Source organism: Microcaecilia unicolor, chromosome 7 (assembly GCF_901765095.1).
Source record: "Microcaecilia unicolor chromosome 7, aMicUni1.1, whole genome shotgun sequence".
NCBI classification, from domain to species: domain Eukaryota; kingdom Metazoa; phylum Chordata; class Amphibia; order Gymnophiona; family Siphonopidae; genus Microcaecilia; species Microcaecilia unicolor.
The window spans coordinates 287,484,844-287,501,211 of NC_044037.1; positions in this window are offsets into that span (position 1 = coordinate 287,484,844).

Genomic DNA, 16,368 nt, shown 5'->3' on the forward strand with positions numbered 1-16,368 from the left:
CTTCGTATTGTTTTGTGTGTGTGTGTGTGTAATGCGGTTTGGATACTATTTAGGTTATTCTAAAGAATTTCCAGGCTCTGTTGGATATGATGAAGATACAGCGTTTTAATCAAACTTGTGGCGGGGAGAAGCTAGATTCTACGAGAAAGGAACCTGCAGTGATTGTTTTCAAGAACAAGTACTGGCCAGCTTATAATGTTAGTAGGAAAATCATATTACAATGAAATTAAGTTTATATACAGTATTATAAAATAAGTTGAGAAATGTATTACTCTTGATTGTAATTTTCAGAACATATAGTTCTCGTATCCAGTAACGTGTTTTTTTTATTCTGGATTGTGCATCTCAAAAGGGGTGTGTCCATGGGAGGGGTGTAGGTAGATCAGGGAACGTTCCTAAAAGTTAGGCGTGATGTTATAGAATACTGTGATTTGCGTGCCAAACTCCCCAAAATTAGGCGCCAGCATTTACGCCAAGTTTCAGCAGGCTTAAATGCTGGTGACTAAAGTTGGGTCGCAGGAACCCGTTCTAAGCGTTATTCGATAAAGGGTGATCTATGCTGAGAGCCTTTTATAGAATGCTACATGGATGGGCCTTTTATAGAATACTAGTTGAGTGCAGATTTTTCCGGTGCCCTAGGCGTCAAGGTTCCCTTATAGAATAGGATCCTACCACTCACCCTTGGGATGCCCAAATAGAGGTGCCCTCCTAAAGGATTCCCCCCTCATTGCTCTAAAACAGGAGATAAACTGGGCCAATTCCAACCCAGGCACTAGTTCAGGGCTCTCGCTGTTGTGATAATTGTATGTCTAAAAAGGGAAACATCAAAGAGGAATGGATGTGCAAAATATTTATATTAGAGCTGAAGAAATGCAGAGGAAGCCAAGGACAACAGACCGAACAGCCAGAAGCTAGGAGCAAAGGCTTAAGATGCCTGAAAGGAAGGCCTGCTTCCCCGCCTGGAGCTTCAGTTCAAGGTCAGCCTGTCTCTAAAAGCAGAGATCTCATTCCAGTTGTTTTTATTCTGTTGGAAAATTTAGAAAACAACTTTGGCAAAGCCTCTGATTTATTCAAACAGACGAGTGGCAAACGGTTTCACCAAGACCAGGATAGCCAAGTTCTACCAGTCCACGGGCTGAGCTGCTGTGCCGTAAAACTTCAGCGAGTGGCGAGGCCTACAGTGGTGACACTAAGCAGACACGCCGAGGATAATTTTGTATAGCTCATCTAGGTTAGAAAATACACGTTTAGGTCTGTGCATTCTAACATTATCCTTGGCTGATGGTTAGAGAAGCAGGCTAAGAACCAGGGAAGACTGTTTTAAATCCACTTGCTCCTCCATTGATTCAGGTACAAACTTAGGGGATCTTTTCTTAACGATTAGCTCATATTATCTGCCACAGGACCCATTTTATTCCTATGGGCTCTGCTGCAGATAACATGCACTTATATTTACTAAAATGTTCCCTTAGACTGTAAGCCCTCTGGGGACAGGAAAATACGCAATGTACCCAAAAGTAACTCAGAGCTACAACTGAAAATAAAGAACTTAGTAACATAGTAAATGACGGCAGATAAAGACCTGTACGGTCCATCCAGTCTGCCCAACAAGATAAACTCATTTTACATGGTATGTGATACTTTATATGTATACCCGAGTTTGATTTGTCCTCGTCATTCTCAGGGCACAGACCGTAAAAGTCTGCCCAGCACTGTTCTTGTACTAAAAGTTCTGAAGATTGTGGAATCCTAAAGAGTTACAAGATTCTGGAATCCCAATTAGTAGCAACATTCCATGTAGAACCCCAAAGAGTAACATAGTAAATGACGGCAGATAAAGACCTGTCTGGTCCATCCAGTCTGCCCAACAAGATAAACTCATTTTACATGGTGTGTGATACTTTATATGTATACCCAAGTTTGATTTGTCCTTGCCATTCTCAGGGCACAGTCCATAGAAGTCATACATAAGAACACAAGAGTAGCCATACTGGGTCAGACCAATGGTCCATCTAGCCCAGCATCCTGTTTTCCACACAGTGGCCAAGCCAGGTCACAAGTACCTGACAGAAACCCAAATCATGGCAGCACGCCATACTACAAATCCCAGGGCAAGCAGTTGCTTCCCGCAGGGGCGTAGCCACGGGCGGGCCCAGGTGGGCCTGGGCCCACCCAATTTCAGGTCAGGCCCGCCCAGCAGCAAAGTTCCTGACGGCGATTCCAGTTGCAGCGATTCCCACACGCTGCCTGCCAGTGCCGGCTGCCGCTCAATCTCCTCGCGCTACTAAGCGCTAACCCGGAAGTCTCTCCTCTGCAGGAGAGACTTCCGGGTTAGCGCTTAGTAGCGCGAGGAGATTGTTGAGCGGCAGCCGGCAGGCAGCATGTGGGAATCGCTGTGACTGGAATCGCCGTCAGGAGCTTTGCTGCTGGGCGGGCCTGCAAGGAGGGTGAGATGCTGCAGCTGCACGGGGAGGGGGGGGGGGGAAGATGTCGCATGGGGGAGGGAAGACGGGAGGACACAGCAGCTGCACAGGGGGAAGGGAAGATGGAAAGAAAGATGCTGCACAGGGGGGAGGGAAGATGGAAAGATGAGGCTTGGTTGGTGGGTGAGGGAGATGCAGCAAAGGGGTGGAGGGGTGAGGAAGGGAGAAGTCTTGGCTGTGTATGAGGTGGAGGGGAGGGACACATGTTGCATACAGAGGGGATAGGTGGGGAGGGGGGGAAATGGTGGGTATAGTGGTGGAGGGAGGGCGCAGCAGAGAAAATTTTGTGCCCACCCACTTTGGGCTCAGGCCCACCCAAAACTGGCTGTCTGGCTACGCCACTGGCTTCCCGTGTCTGTCTCAAAAGCAGACTATGGACTTTTCCTTCAGGAATTTGTCCAAACCTTTTTAAAACCCAGATACAGTAATCGCTGTTACCACCACCTCCTCCAGCAAAGTGTTCCACAGCTTAACTATTCATTGAGTGAAAAAGTATTTCATCCTGTTTGTTTTAAAGTATTGCCCAGCACTGTTCTTGTACTAAAAGTTCTGAAGCTAACATCAAAGCCCCTTAAAATTTACACTACAACCCATCCATATTTATTCAGTCACGATCAGGACGTAGACCGTAGAAGTCTGCCCAGCACCGGTTTTGCTTCCCAATTACCAGTGTTGCCACCCAATCTCCGCTAAGATTCCATGGATCCATTCCTTCTAAACAGGATTCCTTTGTGTTTATCCCACGTATGTTTGAATTGTATTACCGTTTTCAACTCCACCACCTCCCACGGGACGGCATTCCATGTATCCACCACCCTTTCCGTGAAAAAATACTTCCTGACATAACTCTTAAGTCTGCCCCCCCCCCCCTTCAACCTCAATTCATGTCCTACCGCCTTCCTGTCTCTGGAAAAGGTTTGTTTGCAGATTAATACAATGTAACATAGTAGCATAGTAGATGACGGCAGAGAAAGACCTGTACGGTCCATCCAGTCTGCTCAACAAGATAAACTCATATGTGCTACTTTATGTGTGTACCTGACTTTGATTTGTATCTGCCATTTTCAGGGCACAGGCCGTTGAAGTCTGCCCAGCACTAGCCCCGCCTCCTACCCACTAGCCACGCCTCCGGCTCTGCCACCCAATCTCCGCTAAGCTTCTGAGGAACCATTCCTTCTGAACAGGATTCTTTAATGTTTATCCCATGCATTTTTGAATTCCGTTATCGTTTTCATCTCCACCACCTCCCAAGGGAGGACATTCAGCTAAATCCAACAAAATAAATATTTAACAGGCTTGGCAAATATGGAGCTTTTTCTAAAACACGGTTCTAACGGAGCTAGAAAAGAAAAAGGAACAGAAAAGAGCAGCCAGCTGAATCTGCCCTCAAAAAAACTAAAAACTGTGAAATCACCCCGGAATCCACATTTGGCCCCAGGAGTTGAATTCAAAAGACCTGTAAGAAGAGTCTGTTATGTAACCTTTCTTTCCATGCCCTGTATGTCTTAAAACAATAGACAAACATTATGGGTCTGATTCCTCATGCCTTTTCTCATTCTGTCACTGGGAAATGGTGATGAATGCTGAATCAGCTCCTCTGGATTGAAACCAGTCCTGTATATTGGAAGCAATCCTTAAGAAAACTCATCACCTCCCTTTTTCCTTCTACTCATTCACTTTTCAGCTGTATCATCTCACTTATTCCAGAAATATTTCAGCATTTTTCATTCCCTGTCCTGTAAACATCCATCCTTTCATTTAATCCCATTCACTGACGTCTACTATAAACACGAACCTTTTCCCATATCCACTTCTCAGAATCAGTGTTGCTCCATTCTCCTGAGCGAAAGTGTGTTATGAGCTTTTCATTACAACTAATCCAGTGGTAAAGGCGGTTAGCTTAGCAGAGTTAAAAAAAAAGGTTTGGATGGCTTCCTAAAGGAAAAGTCCATAGACCGTTATTAAAAGGACTGGGGAAAATCCACTATTTCTGGGATAAGCAGTATAAAATGTTTTGTACATTTTTGGGATCTTGCCAGGTATTTGTGACCTGGATTGGCCACTGTTGCAAACAGGATGCTGGCCTTGATGGACCTTTGGTCTTTCCCAGTATGGCAATACTTATGTAGTTATGTACTTATGTAGTGTCCTCTTGGTTTCAAGACCCTAACAGTAGAAAACCCCTGTTTACACACACCCTGAAATTCTATAAATGGCACTTAAAATTGCACATGCAGCTTTGGCCATGTACCCAATTTGCATGCGCAATGTAATTAAATAATGAGCTAATTAGTGCTGATAATTGGGTACTAATAATCAATTATCTGCACTAATTGGCCTTAATTAAAATTTATGCCTGCATTTTTAGTTGTGGAGATCTGTTCATAAATTTTACGCGGGGCTACGAAAAGGAGGTGCAGCCATAGGAGGGTCATGGGCAGATGGGGATGTTCCTAAAATTTATGCACACTGTTATAGAATAAGGGGAATCTGTGCCTAATTTAGATGTGAGGATTTATACCAGGGTTTACTTGGCGTAAATCCTTGCGTCTAAAGTTAGGCGCTAAGGGCTAGATTCTATATATGGCGCCTAAAGAATCCATGCAGTATTAAGCGTATTCTATCAAATTTAGGCACAGTATATAGAATACGCTTAGTCGATACCGTAGCGCCTAAATTTATGTGCATGCATTTATGCCAATAAAAACCTGGTGTAAATCCATATGCGTAGATTTAGGTGCACTGACCCATATTCTTTAATTATGCGTGGAAATTTTGGAACGGCCACAAAACAACAATAAATATGTCCATAAACATGCCCCTTTTAAGCTAAGTGTCTTTATTTTTAACTGTGCGCTTTGTAATTTAGGCGGATTCTTTATAGAATACGGTTAGCAATTTCCACACATAAGTTGTAATTATTGCCAATTAGTGCTCGTTATTGCTTGTTAAGTGCTGTTCAAAATGCTAATTACCTTGTCAAGCTAATTAGATTACACGCATATCTCTGTGTGGAATCTAGGCGCCATAAATAGAATCCAGGGGTAAGGGCTGGATTCTATATAAGGCGCTAAAGTAGCACATATCAAATTGTGTGTGTGACCAATTGAGTAATGAGTCAATCAGAGATGATAACTGGCTGATAATAACCAATTATCATCACTAATTGGCAATAGTTGGAATTTATGCGTGCTTCTTTTTAGGTGTAATATAAAAAGAGGTGCGTGTAAATTCCAAAGTACATAGCTAAAAGGGGGACATGGCCATGGGAGAAGTGTAGGCATGTCAGGGACGTTACTTGAATTCATGCATGTTGTTATAGAATTTAAGGGAAGGGCACAGCGAAGGCCATTCTCTTGGATTTTCCATTGTGGAGGTCCGCTTTCTTCTGTGTTTGACATTCTAGTACATAAGTACATAAGTAGTGCCATACTGGGAAAGACCAAAGGTCCATCTAGCCCAGCATCCTGTCACCGACAGTGGCCAATCCAGGTCAAGGGCACCTGGCACGCTCCCCAAACGTAAAAACATTCCAGACAAGTTATACCTAAAAATGCGGAATTTTTCCAAGTCCATTTAATAGCGGTCTATGGACTTGTCCTTTAGGAATCTATCTAACCCCTTTTTAAACTCCGTCAAGCTAACCGCCCGTACCACGTTCTCCGGCAACGAATTCCAGAGTCTAATTACACGTTGGGTGAAGAAAAATTTTCTCCGATTCGTTTTAAATTTACCACACTGTAGCTTCAACTCATGCCCTCTAGTCCTAGTATTTTTGGATAGCGTGAACAGTCGCTTCACATCCACCCGATCCATTCCACTCATTATTTTATACACTTCTATCATATCTCCCCTCAGCCGTCTCTTCTCCAAGCTGAAAAGCCCTAGCCTTCTCAGCCTCTCTTCATAGGAAAGTCGTCCCATCCCCACTATCATTTTCGTCGCCCTTCGCTGTACCTTTTCCAATTCTACTATATCTTTTTTGAGATACGGAGACCAGTACTGAACACAATACTCCAGGTGCGGTCGCACCATGAAGCGATACAACGGCATTATAACATCCGCACACCTGGACTCCATACCCTTCCTAATAACACCCAACATTCTATTCGCTTTCCTAGCCGCAGCAGCACACTGAGCAGAAGGTTTCAGCGTATCATCGACGACGACACCCAGATCCCTTTCTTGATCCGTAACTCCTAACGCGGAACCTTGCAAGACGTAGCTATAATTCGGGTTCCTCTTACCCACATGCATCACTTTGCACTTGTCAACATTGAACTTCATCTGCCACTTGCACGCCCATTCTCCCAGTCTCGCAAGGTCCTCCTGTAATCGTTCACATTCCTCCTGCGACTTGACGACCCTGAATAATTTTGTGTCATCGGCGAATTTAATTACCTCACTAGTTATTCCCATCTCTAGGTCATTTATAAATACATTAAAAAGCAACGGACCCAGCACAGACCCCTGCGGGACCCCACTAACTACCCTCCTCCACTGAGAATACTGGCCACGCAATCCTACTCTCTGCTTCCTATCTTTCAACCAGTTCTTAATCCATAATAATACCCTACCTCCGATTCCATGACTCTGCAATTTCTTCAGGAGTCTTTCGTGCGGCACTTTGTCAAACGCCTTCTGAAAATCCAGATATACAATATCAACCGGCTCCCCATTGTCCACATGTTTGCTTACCCCCTCAAAAAAATGCATTAGATTGGTGAGGCAAGACTTCCCTTCACTAAATCCGTGCTGACTTTGTCTCATCAGTCCATGTTTTTGTATATGCTCTGCAATTTTATTCTTAATAATAGCCTCCACCATCTTGCCCGGCACCGACGTCAGACTCACCGGTCTATAATTTCCCGGATCTCCTCTGGAACCCTTCTTAAAAATCGGAGTAACATTGGCTACCCTCCAGTCTTCCGGTACTACACTCGATTTTAGGGACAGATTGCATATTTCTAACAGTAGCTCCGCAAGTTCATTTTTTAGTTCTATTAATACTCTGGGATGAATACCATCAGGTCCCGGTGATTTACTACTCTTCAGCTTGCTGAACTGACCCATTACATCCTCCAAGGTTACAGAGAATTTGTTTAGTTTCTCCGACTCCCCCACTTCAAATATTCTTTCCGGCACCGGTGTCCCCCCCAAATCCTCCTCGGTGAAGACCGAAGCAAAGAATTCATTTAATTTCTCCGCTACGGCTTTGTCCTCCTTGATCGCCCCTTTAACACCATTTTCGTCCAGCGGCCCAACCGACTCTTTGGCCGGTTTCCTGCTTTTAATGTATCTAAAAAAATTTTTACTATGTATTTTTGCTTCCAACGCTAATTTCTTCTCAAAGTCCTTTTTTGCCCTCCTTATCTCTGCTTTGCATTTGGCTTGGCATTCCTTATGATCTATCCTGTTACTTTCAGTTGGTTCTCTTCTCCACTTTCTGAAGGATTGTTTTTTGGCTCTAATGATTTCCTTTATCTTACTGTTTAGCCACGCCGGCTGACGTTTAGTCTTTTTTCCCTTTTTTCTAATACGTGGAATATATTTGTCCTGAACCTCCAGGATGGTGCTTTTAAACAGCATCCACGCCTGATGCAAGTTTTTTACTCTGCGAGCTGCTCCTTTCAGTCTTTTTTTCACCATTTTTCTCATTTTGTCGTAATCACCTTTTCTATAGTTAAACGCTAGCGTACTTGATTTCCTAGTTTCACTTCCTTCAATGCCAATATCAAAACCGATCATATTATGATCACTGTTATCAAGCGGCCCTCGTATCGTTACCCCCTGCACTAGATCATGAGCACCACTAAGGACTAAGTCTAGTATTTTTCCTTCTCTTGTCGGCTCCTGAACTAGCTGTTCCATGAAGCTGTCCTTGATTTCATCAAGAAATCTTATGTCCCTTGCGTGTACAGATGTTACATTAACCCAGTCTATATGCGGGTAATTGAAATCCCCCATTATTATTGTGTTGCCCAGTTTGTTTGCGTCCCTGATTTCCTTTAACATTTCCGCATCCGTCTGTTCGTCCTGGCCAGGCGGACGGTAGTACACTCCTATCACTATCCTTTTCCCCTTTGCACATGGAATTTCAATCCACAGTGATTCCAAGAAGTGTTTTGTTTCCTGCAGAATTTTCAATCTATTTGATTCAAGGCTCTCGTTAATATACAATGCTACCCCTCCACCAATCCGATTCACCCTATCACTACGATATAATTTGTACCCCGGTATGACAGTGTCCCACTGGTTATCCTCCTTCCACCAGGTCTCAGAGATGCCTATTATATCTAATTTTTCATTTAGTGCAATATATTCCAACTCCCCCATCTTATTTCTTAGGCTCCTGGCATTCGCATATAGACATTTCAAACTATGTTTGTTGTTCCTAAGTACATCATGCTTAGTACTTGACAGTATTAATTGGCAATCTTTTGTCTGATTTTTATTGTTATTTAAAGATACCCGATCTACTACAATCTCTTTTGCAACCTCACTATCAGGATACTCTATCTTCCCTGTTATGGTGATATCTTTGAAAGATACCTTATCCCGAACCATGCTCTTTTGAGCGACTGTCGGCCTTCCCCCCATTTCTAGTTTAAAAGCTGCTCTATCTCCTTCTTAAACGCCGATGCCAGCAGCCTGGTCCCACTCTGGTTAAGATGGAGCCCATCCTTTCGGAATAGGCTCCCCCTTCCCCAGAATGTTGCCCAGTTCCTAACAAATCTAAAGCCCTCCTCCCTGCACCATCGTCTCATCCACGCATTGAGACTCTGGAGCTCTGCCTGTCTCTTGGGCCCTGCGCGTGGCACAGGTAGCATTTCAGAAAATGCTACCCTGGAGGATCTGGATTTCAGCTTTCTACCTAAGAGCCTAAATTTTGCTTCCAGAACCTCTCTCCCACATTTTCCTATGTCATTAGTACCCACATGTACCAAGACAGCCGTCTCCTCCCCAGCACTATATAAATTCTATAGAATTTAAGGGAACACGTAGTGCTCGATTTCTGTGGTGTTTCAGAAAAAGATCTCCCAGTCTAGAGCTTTTTCTAAAATATCTGCAAGAGTTAGTTATTTGGATTTTGCTCACACCTTTTTCAGTAGTAGCTCAAGGTGAGTTACATTCAGGTATACTAGGTATTTCCCTGTCCCTGGAGACCTCACAGTTTGATTTTGTACCTGAGGCAATGGAGGGTCAGGTGACTTGCCCAAGATCACAAGGAGTCCACAAAAAGCAGAACACAAGTCTTCTAATAGAGGAGAACTTTTATTCCAATCAACTCTAGGATATGCCATGCCTGACGTGGCCATGTTTCATCTTTCTAAAGGCTGCATCAGGGGCAACTAAAAATGCATAATTAATACATAATTAATCAGCTAGTCTGAAATGATCTTCAACATTACACTTGAAAGGAGATGATTTTGGACCAGCAGATTAATTATAGGTGGGAGAGAGGGGATATGATAGAGACGTTTAAATACCTCTGTGGCATTAATGTACAGGAGGTGAGCCTCTTTCAAATGAAGAAAAACTCATGAATGAGGGGGCATATGATGAACTTAAGAGGTTAAAGGCTCAGGAGTAATCTAAGGAAGTACTTTTTCAAGGAAAGGGTGGGGGATGCGTAGAATCGCCTCCCGGTGGAAGAGATGGAGTCGAGGACTGTGTCTGAATTTAAGAAAGCATGGGACAGGCACGTGGGATCTCTTAGGGAGAGGAGGAGATAGTGGTTGCTGTGGATGGGTAGACTAGATGGGCCATTTGGCCCTTATCTGCCGACATGTTTCTATGGTTCCACAATTAAATATTGAGTATGGACTCTTAGCGGTGCTATTCCCAAGTTGACTCAAGGGAATTCATAGTACACCAAAATCTTCATCGGCCCTATTGATCAATCTTATCTTCACTCATTTTATTCTCATTTTGGTGCACTATGGATTCCGTTGAGTCAACCGCTGACGGACCATACCTAATATTTATTATAATTTGAGATTTTGAGGTTTGTGGGATCACCACTATCAATACATACATGTGATGTCATGATTTACAAGTGGATCAATAGATATATGTCCGTGGAGGTGTGAAGCTTCCTGATAATGCATCCCGTGCCAAAATGGCAGGAATGGTTCTTTCCTGGACCCATATAAACCAGAGACACATAGGGTAAGGTGTACAAGGCTGAGCGGATTTACTTTGTGGTAGTTGTTTTGTGGACTTCCTTCAATGTGTGTTTAAGTCTACTACTACTACTATTTAACATTTCTAGAGCGCTACAAGGGTTACGCAGCGCTGTACAAAAAACAAAGAAGGACAGTCTCTGCTCAAAGGAGCTTACAATCTAAAGGACAAGAAGGACAAGGAGTGCAGACAATCAAAAATTGGAACAGTCTAGATTACCTGGGTAGAGGTACAGTGGTTAGGTTCCAAAAGCGACATTGAAGAGGTGGGCTTTGAGTAAGGCTTTGAAGATGGATAGGGAGAGTGCTTGGCGTATGGTCCAACCCTTGGGCCTATTTAGTTTGTCTAGTGTGAAGTTTCCTTGAGTTGTAGTTAATGTCTCGGAGTGAAGAAACTCTGCCTAACTGTGAATGCAAAGAGTGACCCTGATAGCTTGAACTCCAAGTCACCAAAGGAGAGAAAGAAGCTTCAGCCTGGAGCTTAACCACGGGAGAAGATATTGTGGGAAAAGATTACTGGTCAGAGAGTCTGGTGGAAGAGGACGTGATGGAGGAGAGAAGAACCATTTGGAATTCAGTGAGAATGGAGAAGGTTGCCCAGTATCCCCCAGATTCTACAAACGGCAACTAAGGTTGCATGTGTAGCCAATTTGTGTGCGCAACTTAATTGCTTAAAAAGCTAATTGGCACTGATAATTGGCCAATAACAAGTAATACAGTAGGATTGGATCCTCAGCAGCTTAGCCGAAATTGGGTGGTGGAGCAGGTGGGGGAAGAGGGGTTGGTGGTTGGGAGGTGAGGACAGTGGAGGCAGACTTATACGGTCTTTGCCAGAGCCGGTGATGGGAGGCGGGACTGGTGGTTGGGAGGCGGGAAATACTGCTGGGCAGACTTGTACGGTCTATGCCCTGAAAAAGGCAGGTACAAATCAAGGTAAGGATACACATATGAGTTTATCTTGTTGGGCAGAATGGATGGACTGTGCAGGTCTTTTCTGCCATCATCTACTATGTTACTATGTAATTATCAGCACTAATTAGAATTTATGCACGTAAATTTCTAAGCGTATTCTGTAAAGTAGTGCATGTAAATTCTAAGGGGCAGATCTTAAAAGGGGCAGGGGTGTGGCCATGAGAGGGGTATGGGTAGGTCATGGACATTCCTGAAAATGATGTGCACTGTTGAAGAATATCCCCGATCCATGCCTAAATAAGATGTGGGCACTTCCACTGGGTTATAGTTGGCATAAATGGCTGCACCTAAATTTTAGTCGCAGGATGGCCGCTATGCATATTTTATAAACTGTGTCTAACCGGGCAGTGCCTGAGGGCCCAGAGACTCTAGGGGGCGCAGAGGCTCCCCGTCCCCCGCTGTCACTACTGCTGCACACTACAGCCCCCCGAGCCTCAGTGGGCCCTCCCCGGTCCCACCTTGAAGAGCCCTGGTGGTCTAGTCGCCTTTGCGGGGGCATAAAAGAACAACCCTCTTTCCTGCCTGCTGCCGCTGTTCCACCCAGCACCTCCATGTTTTCAAAATGGCTGCCGAGACTCCCTGCGGCAGTCTTGCAAGACTGTTGAGACCCATAAGACTACCATGGGAAGTCTCGGCACCCGTTTTGAAAACGAGGTGGCGCCGGGCAGAATAGTGGTAGTAGTGGGGTTCTTTCCTGCCCCCGAAGAAGCCACTTTACCACCAGGGCCCTTGAAGATAGGACCTGGAAGGAACCACTGAGGCTTGGGAGACTGTGGTGTGCGAGAGGGGAGGCGGCAGCTGCGGTGGTAGGGGAGGCTGTAGTGTGTGGGAGGGGGCGGCGGGGGCAGCAGGCAGCGGCCGGGGGGGCCCAATGACCTTTACTGCCTGGGACGCAGGTCACTGTCAGTCCGCCCCTGGCACTAAGCATGGCTTTTTTCATTGCTGATTTTTTTTTTTTGGTGTTATATTTAGAATCTAGCCCTATGTGGGGAACCCCAAGCCAAAGCAAACAGCGGAGATGACCAAAAACCGAAAAAGGACATTCCACACCAAGGGTGCTGCAAAGTTTATTTAGTCTTCAAAAGACTCAGCAAGGAGTCTGAAGAACAGTAAGCGATCTGTATGTCAACACACGGCATTTTAATATCACAAAGTGATGAAATCGCAGCTACAAAAAATTCATTCGCAGGAGATCATAAGGTCAGAGCATTTAGTACAGAGAGGATCGCTGCTCGTTCTCAGCATATGTTGAGTCTTTTGAAGATTAAATAAACTTTGCAGCACCCTTGGTGTGGAATGTCCTTTTTTTTTGGTTTTTGGTCACCTCCACTGTTTGTTTTGAACTTTGTGTTTCCCATGGAGGGTTGTTCTTCTACTACTACTACTACTACTTAACATTTCTAGAGCGCTACTAGGGTTACGCAGCGCTGTACAAATTAACGAATAAGGATGGTCCCTGCTCAGAAGAGCTTACAATCTAAAGGACGAAATGTCAAGTTGGGGTAGATGAGATTTCCTGAGAAGAGATGTAGTGATTAGGTGCCGAAGGCGACATTGAAGAGGTGGGCTTTGAGCAATGATTTGAAGATGGGTAGGAAGGGGGCCCGGCGTATGGGCTCAGGGAGTTTGTTCCAAGCATGGGGAGAGGCGAGGCAGAAGGGGCAAAGCCTAGAGTTGGCAGTGGTGGAGAAGGGTACTGAAAGGAGGGATTTGTCTTGAGAGCGGAGGTTACGGGTAGGGACGTAAGGGGAGATGAGGGTAGAGAGGTAAGGAGGGGCTGCAGATCGAGTGCATTTGTAGGTGAGTAGGAGAAGCTTGAACTGTATTCGGTATCTGATCGGAAGCCAGTGAAGTGACTTGAGGAGAGGGGTGATATGAGTATATCGGTTAAGGCGGAAGATAAGACGTGCGGCAGAGTTCTGAATGGACTGAAGGGGGGATAGATGGCTAAGTGGGAGGCCGGTGAGGAGTAGGTTGCAGTAGTCAAGGCGAGAGGTAATGAGAGAGTGGATGAGAGTTCGGGTGGTGTGCTCGGACAGGAAGGGGCGAATTTTGCTAATGTTATAGAGGAAGAAGCGACAGGTCTTGGCTATCTGCTGGATATGCGCAGAGAAGGAGGAGTCGAAGATGACACCGAGTTTGCGGGCAGATGAGACGGGGACGATGAGGGTGTTATCAACTGAGATAGAGAGTGAAGGGAGAGGAGAAGTGGGTTTGGGTGGGAAAACAATAAGTTCAGTCTTGGCCATGTTCAGTTTCAGGTGGCGGTTGGACATCCAGGCAGCAATGTCGGATAAGCAGGCCGATACCTTGGCCTGGGTTTCCGCAGTGATTTCTGGTGTGGAGGGTTGTTCTTCTATTTCTTTGCTGAACCCCAATCCAATCCAGAACTGAATTACCACAAAAGGGACCACAGACACAAGTAAAAGAGTCTAAAGAGATGAGTGAATATACAGTGTTTACTTCAGTCTGTAGAACCCCAGGAAAAAAGAATGTCTCTGGGGTCCTTTTACTAAGGTGTGCTGAAAAATGGCTTGCGGTAGTGTAGGCACAATGGAGTGGTACAGAAGCATTATAATATCCCTAACAGTCTGCTTGCTTTTGTGGCTGCTACTGCACAATGAGCAGAAGATTTCAACGTATTGTCCACGATGACACCAAGACTCCCAATTTGGAACTTAGCATCATGTAGCTACAATTTGGATTATTCTTCCCAATATGCATCACGTTGCACTTTTCCATGTTAAATTTCATCTGCTATTTTCATGCCCGGTCCTCCTGCATTTTCTCATAGTTTACATGAGATTTAACAGCTTGAAACAGTTTAGTGTCATCTGCAAATTTAATCGCCTCACTCGTCATTCCCATTTCCAGATCATTTATAAATATATTAAAAAGCACTGGTCCTTGTGGCACTCCACCTTCCTCCATTGACAGAACTGGCCATTTAACCCTGGATTCCACATTAGGAGTCACCACCAAGGAAAAGTATCTAGGTGTTGTCATGGACCGTACTTGGAAAATTATAACGCCTCTGTATTGCTCCATGGCATGAGCTCACCTTGAGGATTGTGTGCAATTCTGGTCACCACATCTCAAAAAAGTTGCAGCGGAATTCGAAAATGTACAAAGAGGGTCACTAAAATGATTAAGAGAATGAAACTCCTCTCATAAGAGGAAAGTCTGGCGAGGTTGGGGCTCTTCAGTTTGGAGAAGAGACAGCTGATACAGGATATCATAGAGGTCTACAAAACCATGAGTTAGAAACATAGACACATGATGGCACATAAAGGCCAAAAGACCCATTCAGTCTGCCCATCCACTATCTCCTCCTCTTCCTAAGAGATACCACATGCTTGCCCCATGCTTTCTTGAATTCAGATACAGTTTTTGTCTCCACCACCTCCACTGGGAGGCCGTTCCACATATCCACCATGCTTCTCTATGTAATTCCGTATTAGATAGGAAGTACTAGAAGGCTAGAAACCCTGGTTTAGAGTCACTGGGGAGGGGGGGGGGGGGGAGTGGATGGGAGGTCCCTGGGTGGGAGGAAGCCCATCCCAAGGGGAGTCTGTTTTGAATATAAGAGTTGAGTGGAATAGGTAGATGCAAATTAATTGTTTACTCTTTCAAAAAATACACAGGCAGGGGACACTTCATAGGCCCTTGACCTGGATTGGCCGCTGTCGGCAACAGGATGCTGGGCTTGATGGTCTTTTCCCAGTATGGCATTACTTATGTACTTATGTACATTTCTTCTCTCTCTGATATACATTATTAATGCTGAGGCATGCATAATAAGCAGGTAGGTAAGGAACTTGGTTGGCGGAACTCATCGACTGTGTTTCTTAATTGCAACCTTCCACTTCCAGGGTCAAACTAGCAATTTTTATTTCACACCTTTGTTGCTGTGATCAACCTAAGAAAACTTCCCTTAACTACTTCTCACATGGGAAGCTGCCGTATACAGAAAACAGAGGCTTACTACTGTGATAAATTAGTCCAGCTAAAAGTTATTCCCTACAACTTGTGTGTTGGCCGGTATTTCTACACATCGGACTAAGATGAAGATGGAAATTCAGCAATCTAACGCAATATGGGTTTGCTATTCATTTTAGACATCATATGTGTACTGTTATAAGATCATCTGTATAAACTCTTAAACCCCTTGAGGAAAGCGTCTTTCCTGCTTCTTATATTGTAAGTCTTGTTCAATGTGCTTGTGCTTGTGTATCTTCCTCCCACAGTTTACTGTCAGTGCTGCAGAATTGTGACCTCTTCTGTGTTGGAGGCAGCGCATTCTTTTCTAGCAAAAAAAGGGTGCCGGTACTCAAACTTCAGGCACAGGCAGCTCCTTGTGACTCTGGGCAAGTCACTTAACCCTCCATTGCCCCATGTAAGCTGCATTGAGCCTGCCATGAGTGGGAAAGCGCAGGGTACAAATTTAACAAAAATAAAATAGATACTATTGGAGATTCTACATGGAATGTTGCTACTATTGGAGATTCTACATGGAATGTTGCTGTTCCACTAGCAACATTCCATGTAGAAGGCTGCACAGGCTTCTGTTTCTGTGAGTCTGACGTCCTGCACGTACGTGCAGGATGTCAGACTCACAGAAGCAGAGGCCTGCGTGGCCACATTGGTGATCTGCAGGGCCGGTGGTGGACCTTGGTCCTGAGGAACTGAGTTCCATTCCCACTTCAGGCACAGGCAGCTCCTTGTGA